Source organism: Aptenodytes patagonicus, chromosome 3, assembly GCF_965638725.1.
Source record: "Aptenodytes patagonicus chromosome 3, bAptPat1.pri.cur, whole genome shotgun sequence".
NCBI lineage: Eukaryota > Metazoa > Chordata > Aves > Sphenisciformes > Spheniscidae > Aptenodytes > Aptenodytes patagonicus.
Genome location: NC_134951.1, coordinates 26844331 through 26865374, shown reverse-complemented (window position 1 = coordinate 26865374; position 21044 = coordinate 26844331). Strand labels below are relative to the sequence as shown.

General features: G+C 34.9%; 1 protein-coding gene across 1 annotated transcript in view; it reads left to right on the top strand.

The window, feature by feature from the left end:
* Positions 1-21044, top strand: part of CSMD1 (CUB and Sushi multiple domains 1) — a 1284461-nt gene that overhangs the window by 240674 nt on the left and 1022743 nt on the right. The gene's annotated exons all lie outside the window — the stretch shown is intronic.

Below are 21044 nucleotides of genomic sequence, written 5' to 3'. Positions count from 1 at the left end.
AGGAGTATCCCACATTGCAGTAGCTTATTTTTATTTATCTGTCCCCTGATGAAATCCAGATTCGGCCCAGGGACCCTTTCCTGAAGGCACCCCTCCCCAGTTTTTGAAACAACTCTTACTGAGATCATGCTTTACTTTTCTACCATGCCTACAGTATTTGAATTAGAGGTTGGGTATGCTCCTTGTGTTAACAGTGTCCCAGGGTCTCTCACAGAATGTGGCACAGAAGAAGTGGTGGGCGATACAGTAGTTTGTGAGAGGCACAATCTCTTTAGTGTGTTAGGCAACCTCTGGAAATGCTTGCCAGATTAAATCCTTCAGGTGACTATTGCCTGCCTTGCAGATGAGTTGGGCTGTAAATGGTTTGACTGAATCTCTAAGTAAATACAATTATTAAGCAATTAAGGACCTTTAAAGGACAGAAACCAGGGAGTCTTATATGTCCAAATACCACTGAGGTTACGAAGAGGCTTTATGGAAGGTTTTTGATCTTGAAGCTTTTCACAACTTCAGATTTTGGTGCATTAATTTCATTGGTGTCTTCTTTTGGGTTCCTCGGTCATTTGCTGGATCTGGACTGCAGAGCTGGAAAGCAAACATTGCTATCACTGCTGCTCTGTCATTTTCTATTCAGGCATGAGATTTATGGAGCACTGTAAAACATTGCTGTCAGTCCTGTTGTCCGATTACTCTTTTACATGCTGATGATTTATATCATACTGCTAAAACAAATGTGTGAACATCACCAATTTGGTCCACATTTTAGTGGGTATCATCACGTATTTTTGACAAGAACAATGTTCTGATTAATTGTTGACTCAGTTCAAAAAGTTTTGAAAACTGTGGAAGGTAGTACAAAGCTACCAGTCCTTGAGTTGCAGAATATACGTGCTTCATTTACTATACTTAATTGACCTTTAGTACTTGTATCACCTTTATACAAGGACTAATATTTCTTTTTCAGTCAAAGTTTTTTCTTATCAATAGCTAACATGCCTGCTTGTTTTGCACTACTCTGTCAGTAGAAAATTGTTTCAAGGAAGAGCACCAACTGATGTTCTGTGGGTATGAGCATAGAAGACAGAAATTCCTAAGTATGATATTGATCCCACTGAAGTCATTGCAATTGCCACTGATTTAAGTGAAACAAGGATCTCATTTCCAACTTCCAACAGTGAAGCAGATATTTTATTTATCCTTGCTTGTATTTGCCAATTAGTTACCTTCATAAATAGTATTATAAGGAAAAAAGCATTTGTTGGCTTTGCAGCATGCAAAGGTTAAAAAAGCAGAATTTGAATGACAGGTTTCTATTGACTTATCTCATACCCTGTGACATACCCTTTGTTGCACAAAGCAAATTCACAGGTGTACCCCTCTACAATTGCACATTTCAAGACAATTCACTCAGCAAATATTGGAAAATTATAGTCTTGTTTTTTTAGCTGACAGCATGCAAATGCAAGAAAGCATCTTGGAACTTCTGCTTCAGGGTATGTTTTTTTTCTATAGATAAAAATACTCTACTAGATTTTGGGTAATTATATTTCTTCAGCCATCATGCAAAATCTGGAGGTTTTCCTTAAAAATAGCTGTGTAACTATATAGCTCTCACAAACTGTAATAATTAAGTAATATTCATCCCATATTTTGTATAGTATTTTTCAGCTGCTAAAGCAAAATTGGATAAAAATGAATAGTACATTCAACTAGTTTACTGTGCTGCCTGAAGGACCTTTTTGTATGCTAAATGTGCACCAGGATACTTTCACTACAAGTTGATTGTAAAACTCAAGAAAATAGAACCATATATAAAATATATTGAAATGATAAGGGAAAGGAATAAATTGTTTTAAGCTGTTTGTGTGGAGGAAGAAAAGAGAAACAGGTAGTTGTAAAATGTATGAACTTCTTCAGTTAGTGCATTATTAAAGCATGTACTGATTTAAGGGATAAATTACACATGGTAGCTATCATAGGTTATTGTAAGCTATGTTATGAGGAGGTTGAGAAGTAAGATACTAGTAGGAAGAACAATGTAAACAAAAGATAAGGCACTAAAAGTGCTATTTTACCTCTTCCTATTTGTCTAGATAAAACCCAACTAGCATTCTGACATTCTGTATAATTACTGAGACCTGCAGTCCAAAATTGTCCTTAAAAAGATTGCTACAGCTGCTTTATTTTTATCACTGTAAGGTTCATAGAACACAAAACAGGATTTGATATATGTGTATATATGTATAAAAGAGGAAAAGTGAAATTTTAAGTCTAATGCCACCTGTCACAATATTGCTTTGTAGGGTACTGTAGTCTTAATTGTATAGGCAAACATGAAGTTAGATAATGAATTTCACCATATATTATAACCAAAACAGATGTCTCAGTTCTACGTTATTGAAAAAAACGTTATCGTAAAGCTTAAGTATTGCATTATCAGTTGATGGCGAAAGATTTCAAACTGCAACCAAATTCTAATTAAGCTGGGAAAAGATGTAAAATGTATTTTTTATTTGCACTGTGAATTGCCACTTGTTATATGCAGTTAACCATCAGCACGCAGAATTCATATGGATGAAACTCTTGTGAAGAAGAGATGTAAGTGTGGTGCACTGAGACAACAAAGTTATTACTCAGTTGTATTCCTTGTGAATTGTTTCCCTAAGTAAGAGTTGCGTTCAGTAGTTAGTGTAGTTCAGGTGCTAGCAAATATTTATTTTGAGTTTTTTCTTTGTTGTATATATCAGATATAATAGTAAATGGTAATATTTTTAAATAGAAATCAGAACTGTATCAATGGGACATAGGGAGTAGGGACACGGGCCAGCTCTGAAGAGGCTCAGTGTATAGGCAGATGTGAACTGACAGTACTGACCTATTGACTTGTGTACTGCCAATGGATACGTTACCTTCCACAAGCAAGTGAATTCAAAACAGACATTTCAACAGTTTATGGATTTCAAAAGTAATTTCAGGGCTGGTATCTTAGCTTAAGTAATTTTACAGCATATTTTTCCTCTATGCAGAATTCCTGAATAGGGGTTTCATACAGAGGTATAGGGAAACTGTAACGGGACTGGGTAAATAGAAGTGCGTGTATCAAATCCTCTGTTGCTGAAGAGGTGAGGTGGGCTGTAAGTGGGGTGTTAAGACCTTGAACTGTGAACGCTACAGACATGGTGAACTGAGACTTTGTATGTGCTATCGCCTTCATCTCAGTTTATGGCCTAAGATTCCACATTTTTTTCTATGTCAAATACAGGTAAATGCTGTAATCTCTGTGTTACTGTGTCTGTTGGTAAAAGTTACTTTTTTAGTATCACACACTCAGTTTACTTAAGAGTTAGTTATGGAAGATCTGTGCAATATACTCTGGAATAATCTTTTTCAAATAATCAATTCAAATTTTCAGACAGTCCCGAAAAACTCTTAAAAATGGATTCCAAGCAATTTTTTTGTTTTCTTACACAGAAAAGCTGCTAATTAAATTATATACACTGATGGGAAGATGCAAATGTACAGACATTAATATTTTTTGTTGTGTGTATATGCAGCTGTCAGTTATTTTGGACATACGTGATATATATTATTTGGAAAGTGATTTTAAAATGTCTGCTTGCCTTCATGGTTTCTCAGGCCTTCTAAGCATTATTTAGTTTACTGCAGCCTAGGTAATAATATAATAGATGCTGCTTGTTATTACTTATATTAGTTGAAATAAACATTTTTGTTTAAATGGAGCAGTAATGCAAATGATGGAAGTTGCTAATGGAGCATGTAATAAAATAAAGCTTACCAAAAATTTTTTGACAGGTATATATACAATGAATGTTAAATAGCAACATGTTCCCTCTGCTTTCTTATTATGTAGAAATAATAGGAATTAAATGTAAATTTTTCACAGTATTCACTTTTCCTGTCTCCAGCAAGCACTAAACCATACGTATATTCTGCACTTCATAATCCAACCATGGAGATAAAAAATGTTCACTGAAGTTAAAGTTTGGGCTCCTGTTTACTATTAAACCTCTTTTATCTTAACAAACCAAGATTTATCATGCATTCAACACATTTTAAAATTTTATTTTTGTTTGTTTGTTTTATTTTTTGGTTGTTTATTATTTGTTTGTTTCTTCGGAAAACGATTTCTATCTTCCTTCTCTCCAGGATCAAGAGAACAATGAAGCAATGAGGGGGTGACTGACTTTTGTTCAGAACTGCTGACACTGCAGCAGCAGGAGCTTTGTGCAGTTTACAGTTCTTTATTTCTTTTTGTTTTCCTTCCCCATGAAAATGTCGTATGTCATTTTTTTTACCTTTTCATTGAACATCATTTTCTACAAGTTGATTTCAACGTACAGGATTTTTGTGTGTGTGTGAGCTGGTGATTTGTGAAGAAAAGTGTAGGAATGAGTGTAGTAGCCATTTTTTTTCCAGCTGAAGCTTACCTAGAACACAGCACAAAGTAACAGAAACTGAGTTAGTGTGCAAATTTGTAAAACAAGATTATTACATGATTTTAGCAGGATATTCTGGTATTTTGTACATCTGTAAGTAAAGGAAAACTATTATTGTATGATTATGCAAATTGATTACTGAGTTCCTGCCAGTAGAGATGCCTATCAATGAGTATCATTCCCCTTTTTATGTTAAAACACATTTTTATTGGCTTTTTCACCTATTAAAGTATTAGGAAGAAGGAATCATTTATAGTAGAGGGCTAAAATGTGATTCATTATATACCACACAGCTATTTTGGGAAAGAAAGGAAACTATGACCTGATCAGCTAAATGCTGACCAGGTAGTTTCTGCCAACAGAAAAAAGAGCATGCAATGGAAGGAAAGATAATTTATGTGTGCAATACTGGCAGGTTCAAGATCATATATGGCAAATTTTTTTTCACAGCTGGATAAAAGGCAAAAATCCAATTCCCAAAATTTTTAGCTTCCTAATTCAAAATCTTAAGCTTGCTAATTTTGTTAGCAAGCCTACATACTAAAAAGATTTAATGAAATATTTATTAAATATAAAGTCAAATAAGGAGTCTGCTTACTAACAACAAGCTACTTCACCAAGAATTATAGGTTATATTAATTACATGGTTTAGGCTGATACTAAATGATGGTCAACTACAAAAGAATATAATACTTCTTTTTTCCAAAAACCATGGAGTATTATTTGAACTCCCACCTAAGAAAATCCATTTCACATTTAAGGAACTATTATTTCTTGGGAAAAAAAAAAAGATTAGATTCATTTAACAAGTCAAAGCAATGCATGAATTTTTACTGCAAAATTCTGCATCAGTTGCTTAAAGCTTTTATAATGTAGTTGTTTAAGTCAGCACGTTTTTCTTTTAAAAATGAATGTAACACCATAATGAAAATGTAGCTGTGTTCAATTTCTTTGTCCTCCGTGGAGGCAGATCTCTTTTTTTCATCTGAAACTGGCCATAGTACATCTTCATAGAATTTACAGGTGTTGCTTCTTTGCCTTTTCCATACTTTTCAAACTAGACCTGTGTAACTGACAGCAGTGATTTGGTGCATTTGCTTGTAGTGTTTCACCATCAAAAGTTTTACTAGTAAGGGGCTGAAAAGGGGAGAGTTGGGATATGGCTCCATAAAATGTTAATTTCTATAGTTTTAGAAACTTTAGCATGTGTTAGGTAATCTTAATGTTTCATAGCTGTACAACTGAATTCGATTTAAGGGGATAATAACAAAATTGGTATATAAACACCTTTCTAATAAAGTAGAGAAGCATTACTCAGTATCTAAAGATACCTCATCGTAGCCTGCTGAGAAAGATATGTTCTTCTTTATGAAGAGCTTCTAAGTGTTTCACATGAAAATGTTTTAGAGTAGACCTTTGATTTCAGATAAGAGGTGAACATTTGCCTCCCTTGTTATTTGTTATTGCATATGGATATATTACAAATAATTACATTTATTTCTATATGTTACAAAAAATCATATTTATGATCATACTAAGCCAAACACCCATACATTCCTTGATTAGTTATTTTACAAAACAGAACACCTTGGGTATCCATTATCCAGTATTTAAGCTACAAAATCACAGAAAATTGCAAGTTGTGAGTGTGGGTATGGATGTTTATGTACCTGGGTTTTGAAGAGCTCAGTTTACATCTTTGCTTTTCCTGAAATCTCAGAATAAGGTTTAAATGTTGCTTCAGTATTGGCCAAGTATAAGAAAGCGGTCTTCACTGGTATGATGTCTGCTTGATGTGCACAGGGAACTCTATGATCGACACTATTTTATGGAAAGCCTCTTCGATTCTGTCAGACTGATGAGTTTGTAACCTACAGAAGTACAAATACTTTTAAGATTTTTTTTGAACGCTGCTCATTACACAATTTGGTGGCTTATGCTTTTTTGAGAGGGTTATATATTTTCATTTTCCCTTCATTTGTGTTGGTTTCTGAAGCTCCTAAAACCCCCACGATTTGGCATAGCAACAATATATACACATTAATTTGATAGTGGATCAGTAAGAAAATAAAATAAGAATCCATTAAGAATGCAGATAAACACAGTTTGGGGAATTACAGCTCTTAAAACTTAGATGCATTTTAGACAGTCTTTTAGTGTAGCTCGGTGATACAATTGACACCAAAAATTTCAGACAACTTTCTGACTAAACAGGTGATAACATTAACTTGATTGCTGGTTGTGTAAGGAATTTTTACTCTTAAATACATTAATATTTGACAGCGAGGACAATTGCTTACCTTTATTACCTGTCACCTAAGCATATAGGTGACATATTATTATGTCATATACATATGTGTACATACATATTATGTACACATGCAGTGTACATAAAGCAGTTTTATATCAGTCTTTCTGCATCTCCCATTTTGTTCAAAAAGAGACTCCTTTTTATTTTAGATGATACATGTTGAATTGACATAATTACATACAGAAGCCCTGCTCATCAGCATCCCTAAATGCTGTGTGTACAATGACTATTACAACAGCTCTTGGTCAGAGATCAGTCAGTTCCCTTTGCTTATATACTGACTGCAAGCTATAATTAAATTACAGCCTTTAGAAAACTTGCAGATGGACTCCTCAATGAGAAGAAAGTCCAGTTGTCAAAATCTGTCCCCTTTTGAGATTTGTTACTGTACATCCTTATTGTGGGATTTTTCAGAGTTTCTATATAACTGTCATAGATAACTTTTTAATTAGTACCTAACCTGTATGCTATGAAGGAATTTTGACTGCTTGTTTGTTTTAGAGAGGAAAAACATATTTTATCTGTTAACTGGCAAATTAAAGGAAAAAAAAAACTTTATAAAATGTAATAACTGATTCGCCATATTTCTGATGCATGTAATTAGGTTAAACTATGAATCATGTTCTTACTGTCATCTGGTAATTACCTGCCTATCTTAACTGAGTCTTGTGATTATTGACTGTATATTCATAGCCTGGGTTTGGGTCACCCTGTGCTGGACCAGAATGTAGTGATCACGGGACAGATAGAGTATCATAAATGTTCAGGTGCTGGAGAGGAACTTTGCTATCTCTCTGCTCTGAATTGCTGCATTGGAAATTCAGCATCCTCTCCTCTGCGAGACAGTCACACACAATCAATTCCACTTTTAAAACAAATTTTGTAGACAAGCGTTCTCATAATCTTGCAGCTCTTGATATTAGAGACTTTCCTCAGTTTTCATCCTATTCGTATTTACAAGAGCAACTGCTAACTTTATTAGGGGCCTTGGGTTTTGACAGTGATGTTTTTCCCACTTAATGGAGACTAAAATATACTTCTGCTGAAGTCCCGGGTTATTCTTGCACTCATACTTTCATTTGAGTGAAAACTATGTATGCTCATCTCCGTTCAACTCAATGAATTTATTAAGAAAACTAACTAGTCAGTGGCTAACTGACTAGAAGCACATACATTGAAAGTGACACTGATCATAAGGGAAGTGAAGGCAAATTTTGATAATAGGCTCAATACTAACTTGGCAGGGAACAGCAACCTTAGAAGACCTCTTACTGTTGACCGTCTACTCTTTTCATTGATTTATCAACATTCTCTTCCATCTGCATATAAGTTGCTGTCTTTCAGCAAAAAGATAATTAAAAAAAAAATTTCTTTGCTTATCTCCCACCCCCAACACACACCTATGCACTGTGGTTTTCTTTGCAGAATCTAGGGTGACCAGTGTCATGAAAGAAAAGCAAAATGGCAAAGAAAATAACAGATGCCAATATTAGACTGCGTGTTTGTTTTAGTTGCTAAGACAGGCTGGTTCTCTAGGCTTCTGAAGTTAAATATGCTTAATATGGCCATAAATAATAAAATTATGATGAATTTTAATACACATTAATAGACACTATTTTAAAATGCATTTAATATTTTTAATTTCTTGAGGTAATTCTCTAATTCATGAGTTAGAGAAAAAAAACATGTTATAGGACTGGTTGGTGAGTACATTAAAGTTAAGTCTAATAAAAAACACACAAAAACTGTTCTTAAAACTTGTAATTTTTAACAGTTACATTTGAATGCTGAAGTTAAAAGTCTCATAGGTATATTTTTTTTTTAAAGCAACTAATTTTAGCAGATGTTGTTTAGAGTATTGAATTACAAAACAGCAAAGCACCTTTTAAATTGATAATTAAAATAATGAAAAACAGGGGGCACAATAGTCTCATTGATCCAGAATAATTCTTATTGATAAGGGTTCTTTGAAATATACCTGTAGGTATTAAAGTTTCCATTACTCAAAGCATAGCCTCCTAAATACTGCCCGCAAAAATGTCCATAAAGTATGTGTGCGTATCAGTGTTTACCTTTTGACATAACTTTCAGCTGATCATACCTCTCTCAAAATAGTACAGTGAGAGTGGAATTTCTTTTATTTTTCCCATGGATTTTTAAAGCAACTTCAGCACTTTCTGTGGCTTCCATTGTGTCATTTTGTTGAAAGTGAATTTTATCTCTCACTTTCCACAAAGACAGAATGACATTAGGATTTTCTCAGTCACCCTTTCCTTACCCCTGGAACTGAGATATGTTATTTACTGTTTGGGCAAGGAAAACCTTTCATATTCATAGGGCTCATAGACAGAATAGCAAGACCATTGGGGGGTGCATGAGGTGAGAACTGAGGAATAATAGGGGAAGGGAAGAGAAAGTGGGGGATACCAAAACCAATGTGTTAAAAAGATTATAGGTATGCTAAACCATGCATTTAGGCACATATACATAATATAACTCCTGCACTGAAAGACTGTAATTTAGTATAGAAATTGTTTTTCCACCATGCCTACTGTATGCTTCCAGTAGCTCAGGACTGGTTTTGTCCTATTTCACTGCAGAATATATGGCTGAGCTATTAATTTTGATACAAACTGTATAAGCATGGGAAATCTGGTTAAGAAGTCCCCATTTGTAGTAGAGCAGATGTATTATCAATGACAGGTAGGAATTTTTTTTATATAAAATTGTTCATGGCAACTTATTAACTTTGATGCATCTTTCAACTGAAATAACCAGCAACAGGTAGGTTAGGGAATTCACTTGAGAGGTATAGAAATCCAGATTTAATCTCCTGAGATGCCTGGTTGAAATGAAGGACTTGATGGTAATGTCTGTCTGAGTCTCACTGTCTCCTTTTGGAGCTGTTCTACTTTATCCGAGTAATTAATCGTTTATGGCATCAGAAAGGAGCAGTGATTTGGTGCCGTATTCCACTGACTAAGGATTCTCTGGGTATGTGGGTGAGACTGATTGCTCCTGTGCCTCTTTCAGGTAAAGTGGAGGCTTGAACCAGGGTGGGTGCCCTGGCCACCAAGCAGTAGACTACGTTATGGTTGGATTTGTCTTTGTTTTTGAAGGAAGACTGTGCAAGACCTGATGTGTAATGGTAAAATGGATTCAAATGCCGCTTTTTTTTTTTTCTTTTTGGTGAGGTGGAGAAACTCTTTTGTGTTGTGTAATTACCTGCAAAAACTCCTAACTTTAAAAATCCTTTATGCCCAAGATGTATTGCATTTTTCTAACTGAACAAGTGCAAATGTTCTCTGAGTTACAACCTTCCTGTTGCTTGCCGAAGGGTCAAGTCTAATGCTGCCAAAGGCATTGTGAACACTTCTCCTTACTAGTCACCAAACGAGCTTAGGAAGTTGGGAAGCATGTATCCCAAGAATCTCACCAAACATTTGGAGCAGTATGCCCTTCATGAGTTTTCCTTTCTGTTCTGCGTATTGATCTGCTTTTCCCACAGAAACAGACAATTAATTTAGTCTACCCTTAGTGAGCATCTTACCTAATCGCTCTCAGCTTCCCTTATAGTCAATACAGAGAAACAGGCAATTTTAGATTAACTTATCTAATTTATGTTACACATCAATTTTAGGTTGAGATTAATTATACCATAGAAATGCTTATTCTCTTCATAGGCCATAAAGATTTGATTCTGAGTAAATTCTAGAAAATATTCTTCCTGTCAGCATGGAGCTGAAATGGGCATAACTCATGTTTTCCTTGCAGCTCCTTATTTTGAAGAGTAGGTGAAGTATATAAAAGATACCTTGGAGAACTTCCTGTCTCAGTCTTTAATCTAAGGAACCTCATTGTATTGCAACTCTAAACTAGATTATATGGACCAAGGAAATCTGGGAACTGCTTCTAAGCATATTAGAAGCTGCTTTTTTTTTTTCTCCTTCCTCACACTCCAGTCTCCTTAATCGTCTTGAAGGACTGTTTTTGATGGATACACTGGGCACTGTGTAGGAACAAGTGGGAAGGAGTGTTTTCATATGTTCTTAAACAGGTTGCTATGTCCAGTTTATTTAACTTCAGATATTTATAATATTTTAAACCCCATATATTTCTCTTCATGCTAAAAAATACACAATCATAAATATACCTTATTTACAGTGCAGGAATTAACTTCTTTGTGGTAGGTCATAGCCCCTGAGTGGAATAGGCAAATGTAATATGTGTTGGAATGAAGTATAACTCTAAACACTATAGGCATTCTGAGGCACTTCTGAGGGAACCTCCACAAAAACACCTAGCAAGACATTTGTATAGCCTTAAAAGAAAAGTTAATTTGTATGGCATATACTGGATTTATTATAGGCTTCCAGAAAATGTTACCATCAGATCCAACCAAAGAAGATGAGTTTTGCAGTTAATAGTCAAATACAGAGCTGTATAAGGTGTTCTTATTATCTATTTCTCTTCCTGGAGGCATTTTCCACCTTCACTAAGAGAGATCTCAGCAAGTGCAATCTCTAGACAGTAGAGATATTTATATATCATTTACATAAAGAGCTGGCTTCATTACTGCTTGTTTTACCTTTGTGATACATTCCTTTTTAAAAAAAAAATCTTACAGAAACAGAAAGCAGGTGGCAACTTAACCTAGGCAGCTGTTTTCTTTTTCTTCTGCATCTCATGCTCACTGCATTACATTCATTATTACTTCAGTTAGGTGAATCACCTTCCTAACTTCCATTTTATTTTATTTTATTTTATTTTGTTTTGTTTTGTTTTGTTTGTTTTGTCAGAAAACTCTGTAAAAGTCAGTTATGCCCTTTCCAGGACTGTTTGCGCCTCTTTTCATATCAGATCCATTGGCGCAGTCAAAGTTAAATGAGCTTCTTAGGGAAAGAATCTTGTCTTGTGACATCTTTGTTAAATGTTATGTCCACCTCCAGTATGTCGTAATGTGTTTGATGAAGAGGAAACAGAGGATGGTTGGTTTAATGTGAGACCACTGTTCTTATATTAGGTGGGTTCCTGTATGATAAAAGAGAGTTCTTAATAGATGGATATGCAAGTTTTGTGTCTGGTGGCCTATTAAGACACACCTTGTTAAGGAGCAAAATCTGAGGGAGATACTGAGCATTTCAGATCTATACTATCCTTTACTATACTTAAAAATTGTAACAGTTTGGTGTTACAATTTTCAGAGCTTCCCTCAGAACTTTTCTTGGACAGAAAAGTGAAACAAAATCCTTGCTTCATCTGTGGTGATGAAGTAATGAGGTGGGGATTCCCAAGAGAACCATGCAGGGATTTCCCTGGACCATGTGTTCGCAGATTTAAGGTAAAGAGGAGAGACATCCCCTTGTCTCATAGTTTATAAATTAGCCATCATAAAATTGATTAAAATTTCCAATTAAAAATATAGTGTTTTTCTATGCATTTAAGCTGATATATGTTAGAAAATTAAATCAGAAATTCTTTTGTGACAATGAATGCAATCATTTGTATACTTTCTTTGAAAATCTGCCTTAGTTTTTTCACTAAATGGAAGATGGTTACACATTATCTAACAACAGAAATTAGAAAAATATTTACCTTATGGTGGAGGGGGAATACTGTGGAAATCATTGATTAGTAGCATAACTTCATGTAGCAAGATATGAAGAATTATAGGGGTGTTATGGAAAATTATCATAGTTAAAATTTATAAAACAGAAAATCATTTTAAAAGGTAAATATTCCTTCTTTTTATTATGACAGAACTGCTGACTAGAGAAAAGTGTGATATTAAATGAAAATATGTTTTAAATAAAGTCCAAGGCATTATTACTTGGAGGAATTCACTCTGCAGGGTTTTGGTTAGAGTAAAGTACAATTCATGTTTGATATTAGATATGTGAGACAAACATGTGCAGCCAAGTTAGAAAATATCAAGGGAAATGGTAAAGCGACCATCATTTCATACAAGTTAGCCAAACTACAGTGCTGGGAAATAAACATTTTAGTCCGTATTTGTCCCATTTGGTTTTATATGTCATGTCTTTCAAAGGTTGATATCAGCAAACAAATAACATAGTAAATTAATTAGATGATTGCTAACTTTTGTTTGAAAATGTATTGCTATGAAACAATGAAACCAAAAAGTGCTGCTATTGTGCATGTATCAAACATTGCACCAATCACTTTTATGCTGCACATCATTTTATTTACTAATTATAATAGGAAAGAGTTGATAAAAAAATGTATACCTTTTTCTTAGTTTTGCTTTTTCTTGAAAGAGGTAAAGTACTGAAAAAGAGTTTTAAAAAAATTGCAAAGTAACCTTGAAATTTCAAACACAGTCACTGAATAAGGTTAGCATCTCTCTACAGTAAAAGAAGAATATTTTGTTTGGAGGTTAAAAATTACAGTGTGGAGGCCTTCAATAAATGTTCCACAGCACACAGAACGTGAGGCTCTGCCTGACATCTGAGAAGAAAACCTCTCCTCCCCCAGCCATAGCTTCATCTTTTTTTCCTGTAGAAATCGTGGAAAATGGATGAAACTGAGAAAAGGCTCCCTTTCCTTACAAAGATAAAACACCAAGCCATCAAAATTTCCGTTGTGTGCTACAAGCATGAAAGAGCAAATTGAGCATAACAAGTAAACACAAGGATCATGAATAAGATTGTTTGTTTGTTTGTTTGTTTGTTTTTAATGTTTTAGGGCCTTTAGCCAAATATTCTAATGTCATGCTGTGTGAAAAAGATGTTAGTCTCTCTGCTTGCTGTGAGATGTTCCAAGTTTGGAAGAGGTTGCCACTAAGAAAAAAAAAAATGACGAAATAATACATTAGCATGAATAACTCAACGTTCTCTAGTGAGGAAAGAAAAGCAAGTTATTTACATATAAAACAAAAAAAATTGCACTCCAGCAGTGATTGAGTATCTAATACCAGATTGAAAAGGGGCCAATTTTAGGCTCGAGCATGGGAAGTTTGCATGTGAATTCCTTACTTATAATGAAGGCAGTTGATTGGAACATTCAGTGCGCAGTGACCTAGCAGTGCATACGTTGACATCTGTGAACAGAAACAAAAGCATGCAGTTGTCTAGCAAACTGAATTTTAAATTTTATATCAGTTAAACATCTTATTAATAAAGACTAAGATAGTGGATATTCAGTGCTATTTTGGAAGAGGTGTAAATAAGACCTTGTAACAAGAGTACAAACTGTGGCTTCAAGGAGATGTACCCATTTTGGGTAGCGCTAGTGGCTACATAGCAGTGACCGAAGTCGGAAAGGCCCAAAGAGCGGTGAGACTGATAGTGCCACTGTCTGCCCATCATCCAGAGGCTCCACAGCTGGTCTGTGTCTGGCTTTTTTAAAAAAATCTGAGGTTTCCTGAAGCTTTTGTCTCCATCTACCTGAAGAAACTACTTTTGGCTCAACTTGGGTCTTAGATGGCCCCTTTTATGTTTTACCTATCTTTTTTTCCTGGTCTTATTTCAGATTTCCCACCTGTGATTTTCCCACATCTGCCAAAATAAAACTTGTCTTATGCATTTATACTGATTTTTAATTTCTTTGTTAAGAGGGAGCGTATTTTAAACATGAGTATTGTGAGTCAGCAGTTGAGAAGATGTGGACCTCGAGAAAAACTGAAAGATAATGCCTTTGAGTGGACACAGACTAGGTCTGTGAAAGTCTGAAAATTATAGACAACTATGCTCTTTGTTAAATTCCAAGAAGCCTAGGATTCAACAACCGAAAAGCAATCAAACTCCGTAGACACACAGGATTTGTCTTGCAAAGAGATAGAGGAGAAAAAAGTATTTTATTCACAAACTAGGCTTTCAGAATCTATCTTTCTTCAAATGTTTACTCCAATTATGACACTTGGAAATGGAAAAGCACAAAACACATATGAAAGGGACAGTTAACTAATGTAAATTCAAATATATGTTGATGTGGATCTTAGGGAAAGTCTAGTTTAAAATATACATTAAACACAATCATAATAGAAGGATTCCATGAGAAAAATAGAAAGCTACAGCCAGGAATTCTGAATCCCCCTTAAAATGCTGCTTCTGAAGTCCTCATTTTCAAATGCTGCGCTTCTCCCACTCCTAAGGTGAGAAGGAGCAGAGGAGCAGAAGAATGGCATGTTATAGTTGTCATAGGACTACATTATACCACAGATCACCAAAAATATAGAAAGCCAAAGAAACTAGAAAGAGGAGATGCAGTTCTTATGGATTTAGGTAAATAATAATTTGTGTACTTGTTGAATTATATATTTTAAATTTTAAAATAAAGCACTAATTTTTAATATAATAAGAAGCATAGTGATTTGTTTTATAAAAGCCAGTTTTCAAAGCTATTCAGCATATTTGGCAGCTCTTTACTAACTGTTCAAGCTTGCTTTCACAGTATAGTCTTGTCCTCATTTATTTTTTTGTTGCTGCAATCATTAATCATAGGTTCTCTCAATTCTTTTCATAAAGGCTTTGCCAAAAGGAAAGCTTGTCAACTTCAGCATTTCAAGATACAGAGCACAGAAAGGAAAAGTTTTTTTAATACTATACATTCTTTAGTTATTAATATTGTTCCACTATTTTCTCTTTGTCTGTGTTTCAAATCCTCTGTCTTGTCACTGATGGAGAGAGGATTTTTTCTGCACCCAGTCTGAATAAGTCTTTGCAAGCTTAGATAGAGCTGATATTATCTTCTTCTCAAGAAGAATGTGTTAACACATTCTTGCCTATAAAGCTTTAATTTCCTATGCTCAGAGATGTTGTTCATGTGTAGGGAGACTCTGCCTAAAAAGAAGGATGAATATGCTTAGTTAAAGCTTTAGATAAAACTATCTATCTTTTTTCATGGGGATGATATTTTAGGAATCGATTTATAACTTTAAAATTGCTTATTTTGCTTATTTTACAGATTTAATATAACCAGAGGCATTTGACATCACATTGTGGAAGTAAATTATGGTGTATACTGGTACAATATTGTTATGAGCAGACAGAGTTTGGGTTATTGAATATACAATTTAAGGTTTAATTATCATAAGAAATTTACATAATGACCTTATGCTTGATTTTTCAAGTGGACACCTATAAAGATGAATCCAATGAAACACCTTTTCCTGTTTTAATAGTCTTTACTGTCTGTATTTACATGCTGTATTGATTAGTATGAAGGTTTAATGAAGTTTACTCATTGCAGAATTGAATTAAAAAGACTTCACTTGTTATTGTATTACTTCTTTCGAATTTGATATTTGAAATTGCTTAATTGGTCAAGCATTTTAGTAGATCATAAAACTGTATTTAATTTGAGAAAAAAACGTGGAGAGAATAACTCCATTACACGAGGCAGGGTATGCTACATTATTTCATGAATGTACCTGAAAAGCCACATGTATCAGAAATCTAAATCTAAGTTGCCTGAAATAGTTTGGGGTCATTTTATCTCAATTTATCTCACTGTTTTCTTCAAAGAATGGAAATTTCACATTCATTCTATTATAATTCAGTGTGATTGAGTTGAAGTAAAAACCTCAGTCAGGCAGCCAGCTCTTAGTAGCAGGAGACTTCCTAAGAGATTTTTCTACTTTTTAAAATATCACTTAATCTCTGTTTTATTGTTTGAGAAAAATAGCGTTTTCATTAATAGGTGTTCTCTTGGTAAATGCTTTTAATGTTTATAAGATTGTCAGGGGTCTCTGAGTGGAAGCTGTAGAAGTATAAAATATTATTAGTACAGGCAAGTGAATTAATTTTACTCTTTCTGTATCAGGATTTCCATATCTATAAGATAAAGTTGTTTTCCTTTGGCGAAAGTGCTCTAAGATCCTTTTTCCAGAGTGTTCACATTCCTTTGTGGTTTTCATAAAACTATTTTCAAAATGCTAGGTCTGCAAATTTGTATTCTCTGAACATCTTTTAACTTTATTTATGCTTAAAGGTTTTTAGAGCCTTGGAACCATAATCCGAGGGAAGCAAGCTGCCAGCACATGTGGAGCTTCCACAACTCGGCAGTAAGGCAGTCTAGTATGTGCTAAATCAAGTCTTTTGTTTGTAATTGTAAAGACAGATCCAATGAAGGCAGCTGTACTAACACTAAAGTGATGTTTATGGGCAATAAAAGACACACTTTTGACGTAACACCTCTTGGATCTTTGAACGGAGGAAATAAAGTGGATATAGAGCAGTAAGTATATTACCTCACAGCAAACGAATGCTTACAGCAGAGTCGTCGGGGCAGGCTACAGTGTGTACTTGTGTATAGGATGATGAAGAGACAAGCGTGTCACTGAAAATATCTTCCCATTGTGTCAGTGAGTCAGGGAAATGTCTACCTCCTAACCTTAGCAGTGCCCTGATACTACCAGAAGAAAGACTTCATAGCAGAGCCAAAGCTTCTCTCAGATTTTCTGAGGCCATTAAGAAAATAGGTGAACATTTGTATCTCATGTTTCTCTTTTCCCCCACCACAACTACTTCAACCATTCGTGCTTCTTACGTCTCACCTAAGACAGCTGATTAGAAATAAAGATGCTGTGAGATAGAATGAGCCCTCAGACATGCTGGACGTAGCCCCACTGTTTTGGGATTGGCTGTGTTTTCTGTAATCTCAGAAGGGCAAAATCCTTATGTTTTAATTAATTACATTAAGTTTATGCTGTAGTGAATTTCAGATCTAAGTTCAGAGCAGAACTGCAGTCAACTGATACAACTGAAGACAATGTGGATTTGTTTGAAACAGTTTTGAGGGAAACTTGGTAAGAAGCTGTCAGATCAGCTTCTATGAGCGCAGGGCCAGGAAGGAAACAACTGCACACATGCACACACACTGTACAATGCTACCAAGGTTTTCAGTCTTATGCAATAAGCACATAGGATTCAGGTATTAATTTTTGGACTGCATTATTGTAAAGACTGAAATAAGTTCAAGATATAAGGTAGTCTAATCACTCAAATTTCTGCTATCCACGGTGGTTAAAACTGTAACATTCTAGTTTAAAAGTTTTTGTGGATAGATCCTTACAGAAATCAGAATGTTCCCGCCACCCCAAATAAAATAAGAAATCAACAGCCCAAAGACAAAAACCTTCTCAGAGAAATAAACATTATTTGGTATTTTCTGCATGGACTTTATGTCAGCAAGGGGAAAGGGGAGCCTTATATTTCTTGCAGACCAAGGTTATCTCCTGGCATTCTTTCATTGTGGGTAGGGGAAAGCCAGTCCAAGGGATAAGGCAGGACAAAGAGAAAATACCGTATTAGGTCTACAGCAAAGTATTGATGAACTCCTAGCAACACCCGTTAGCCTTGCTTGATTTACCTGGTTACTGCTAATCACCTGTTATGAAAACCTTTCAAATTCTCCATCATAATGGGGAAGAAATTACTGGTTCCACAAAGTTTTATTATTTAAGATTTATTTACTGATTACAAAACCAAATTCACTAGTCTTCTCTAAACTATGGACTAAAGGAAGTAATTTAGCTCAGTTATAATAGCACAAGAAATAATCCAAGTGGACAGATGGAATCCTGGGAGTTGTTGTGTCTTTAGTTCTCTTGGAGGAATTTAATAAGCAGTATTCAGATTTTGAGATGCGAATTGCTTTCCTCTAACGCTACAGCAGTGACAAGTGATCTATTGATTCATGGTGGGTTTTTTTTCCTAAAATTTAGCATCCAATTCTTTTCAACTCATCATACTTAAATTATTTTCTTGTAAGTACATAACTTACCTTTTTTAGTAGACAAAAATCAATAAAAGTTTGAGACGTTAGCCTCTTACCTGAATTGGATAAACAACACCAGGTGCGCAAACAGGGTGACAGAGCTAATACAAAAGGCTTGTGAATTGAATAACCATACTAATAGATTTATCTTTAATTGGATTGACAAGCATTTCCGCAATAATTATACTGGCTGATCATTTCCTGGATGAGGCAGGAAACAAGATAGCTTACATCCTCATCTCCTAATTTTTTAGTGAAATCCATGTGTAAGGTAAATAATGACGTAAATTACATTTAAAGTGTCCAATTTTAGCATGCAAAATTACACACAGGAAAACAAAGTGCATTTGTTGAATAAAGCAAATCCCCCTTTCCCACTTTCATCCATTTTAACTTAATCTTGATCATTCTTTCATTCCTCTGCTTGTTGCTCTTTCTACTGTAATTGAGTTCTTTTATTCTTATATGTTAATTGCTTTTTAAGTAACATGAGTCTAAACTAAAGCCCAAAGTACATAGTAAGCATTTATTTGTCTCCTTTACACTTGGCTTCTCTTTTCCTCTTACTTGGGGCAAATTTCAGACTCTACTGATTCAAACAATCAATCTCCCTTGACCACTGCAAAGTAGAACACAAAAGAAGAATTAGAGTATTAGGGCTCATCTGCCCAGAGAAATTAAGGTATGGTAAATCACAGTGTGAATTTAGACCATTCACTAGTCTGTACTAACTAGATGGGTAAGAACACTTGGTTTGCCTACAGGAGATTGAAGGTATTAGTTCATTCTGCCCACACTCAGCACTGGCAGCATCACATCCCCATGTGATGAGTAGAGTCCAATCTGCTCTACATGGCTTGTCAGCAAGAGCAATTAGGTTGTGCTCGGTGTGGCACTGTGTGCTACTACAAAGCTTCCTGCTGGTTCAGAGAGTGGGCAGACTACAGCTCTTATTTGTCTGCAAAATACCTTCATAGATGTAACCGCAGCGTGCCTTTAGGCAAAGGAACTTATTCTACTTGAAAAAAAAGAGTATCTAACATTTGCTTTATAGTAAGAATGAGAAATCAGTGAAGAATAGCTAGTGTGCTTAATTTTATTGTGCATTAACATTTATCAGCAGGTAGATAAGTCTTTAGCATATAGTTTCATAGTATGGTTCAGCTGATATAACTCTATGCTTGGACTGGAAGAAGTGGTCCTGGTCCTCTTTTGCCCTCAGTTCCCACATGAACGCTTTGCCACGCCACCTTGCACCAGCACAGTAATGTATCTAACAAATCTGTGTAATTCCCTACCCTGGCAAAAAACCTTTAGTGATTCTTTTGTCTTTGTTTAAATATTTAAACCAATTTATAATGGATTGTGCAGAATGCCAGTTACCAGTGTAAGGTAGGAAGGAGCACGTGTCATGTGGTAGGTTGAAATTAGAGATATGAGATCATCCCTATCAGGAGCATTCTAGTTGGCTCAATCATATTGTAATCCATATCCTCCATCTTCAGTAATATCAGTTTTCATGTTTAACATTCTCATAAATTCAGAGAAAGTGGCATTAGGTTAAGGAATAGAAGTATCAGAAATTATCTGACAAACAGATTCTCATTTGAAAATACTGAAAGATATATTCTTTGGACTGTTAAATGAACTTTGGAGAAAAATGACACAGGTTACCTACACACTTACTATGATTCCAAGACAACTTTTGAAGATTCTGTTTTAGGACAACCTGAGGCAAATGTCATACTTCAACTTTCAAACAGCTCTTACCCAATAAAATTAATGAGTAAAGAAGTGAGTAAATTGGTATTGGAAATCTAATTCCCACCAATAACCTCATTAAGGAGGGGAGAGGGAGTTGTTGCTTGTTTGGGGTTTTTTCTTGTAAGATGGAAAGCTTTTAGAAAATAGGTAGAATTTCTGTTGTTTAGAAGACAATCAAAGCTTGGAAACAAGAGTACTGGTAAGAAGCAGTAGCCAGAGGAAAAAGGAACAAACTCTCATACCCAGGAAATCCCTTCCATACAAACTTCCCTCCTTACATATTGTAATTGGGGAAAAAAAAAACCCCAATCAAGCAGAAGGTTGAATTCTCTCCTTACTTGATAGGCTTCTTTGGTTTAGAAAAAACTTTTGGATTTTCATAAAAAATGAAAATGAAAATTCTTTTGCATTTTGATTTCTGCAGAAATTTTTAACTAATTGAATAATGTAATTTTCCATATGGACCAGAAATACATTCACTTCTTTTGCAGGTTTATTTCAGTTGGTCTTACACAAATAATTCCATTGGTCTTGCTCAAAAATATAAGTGATAATTGGTTTGCACTGCTGAGAGATGCAGATCACATACTTAACAAAAATGTCTTAACTTGCCATTTTAATGATCTTTCCTTTTTATATTTAATTTATTTACTGTGAAAGTTTGTATCAACTCATTTAATAATTTTCTGAAAAGTTAACATTAATTGTAAACAGCAAGGTCAAATAAAATATGACAAGTAGACTACCTTGAAACTGAAAGGTCTCGCTACAGT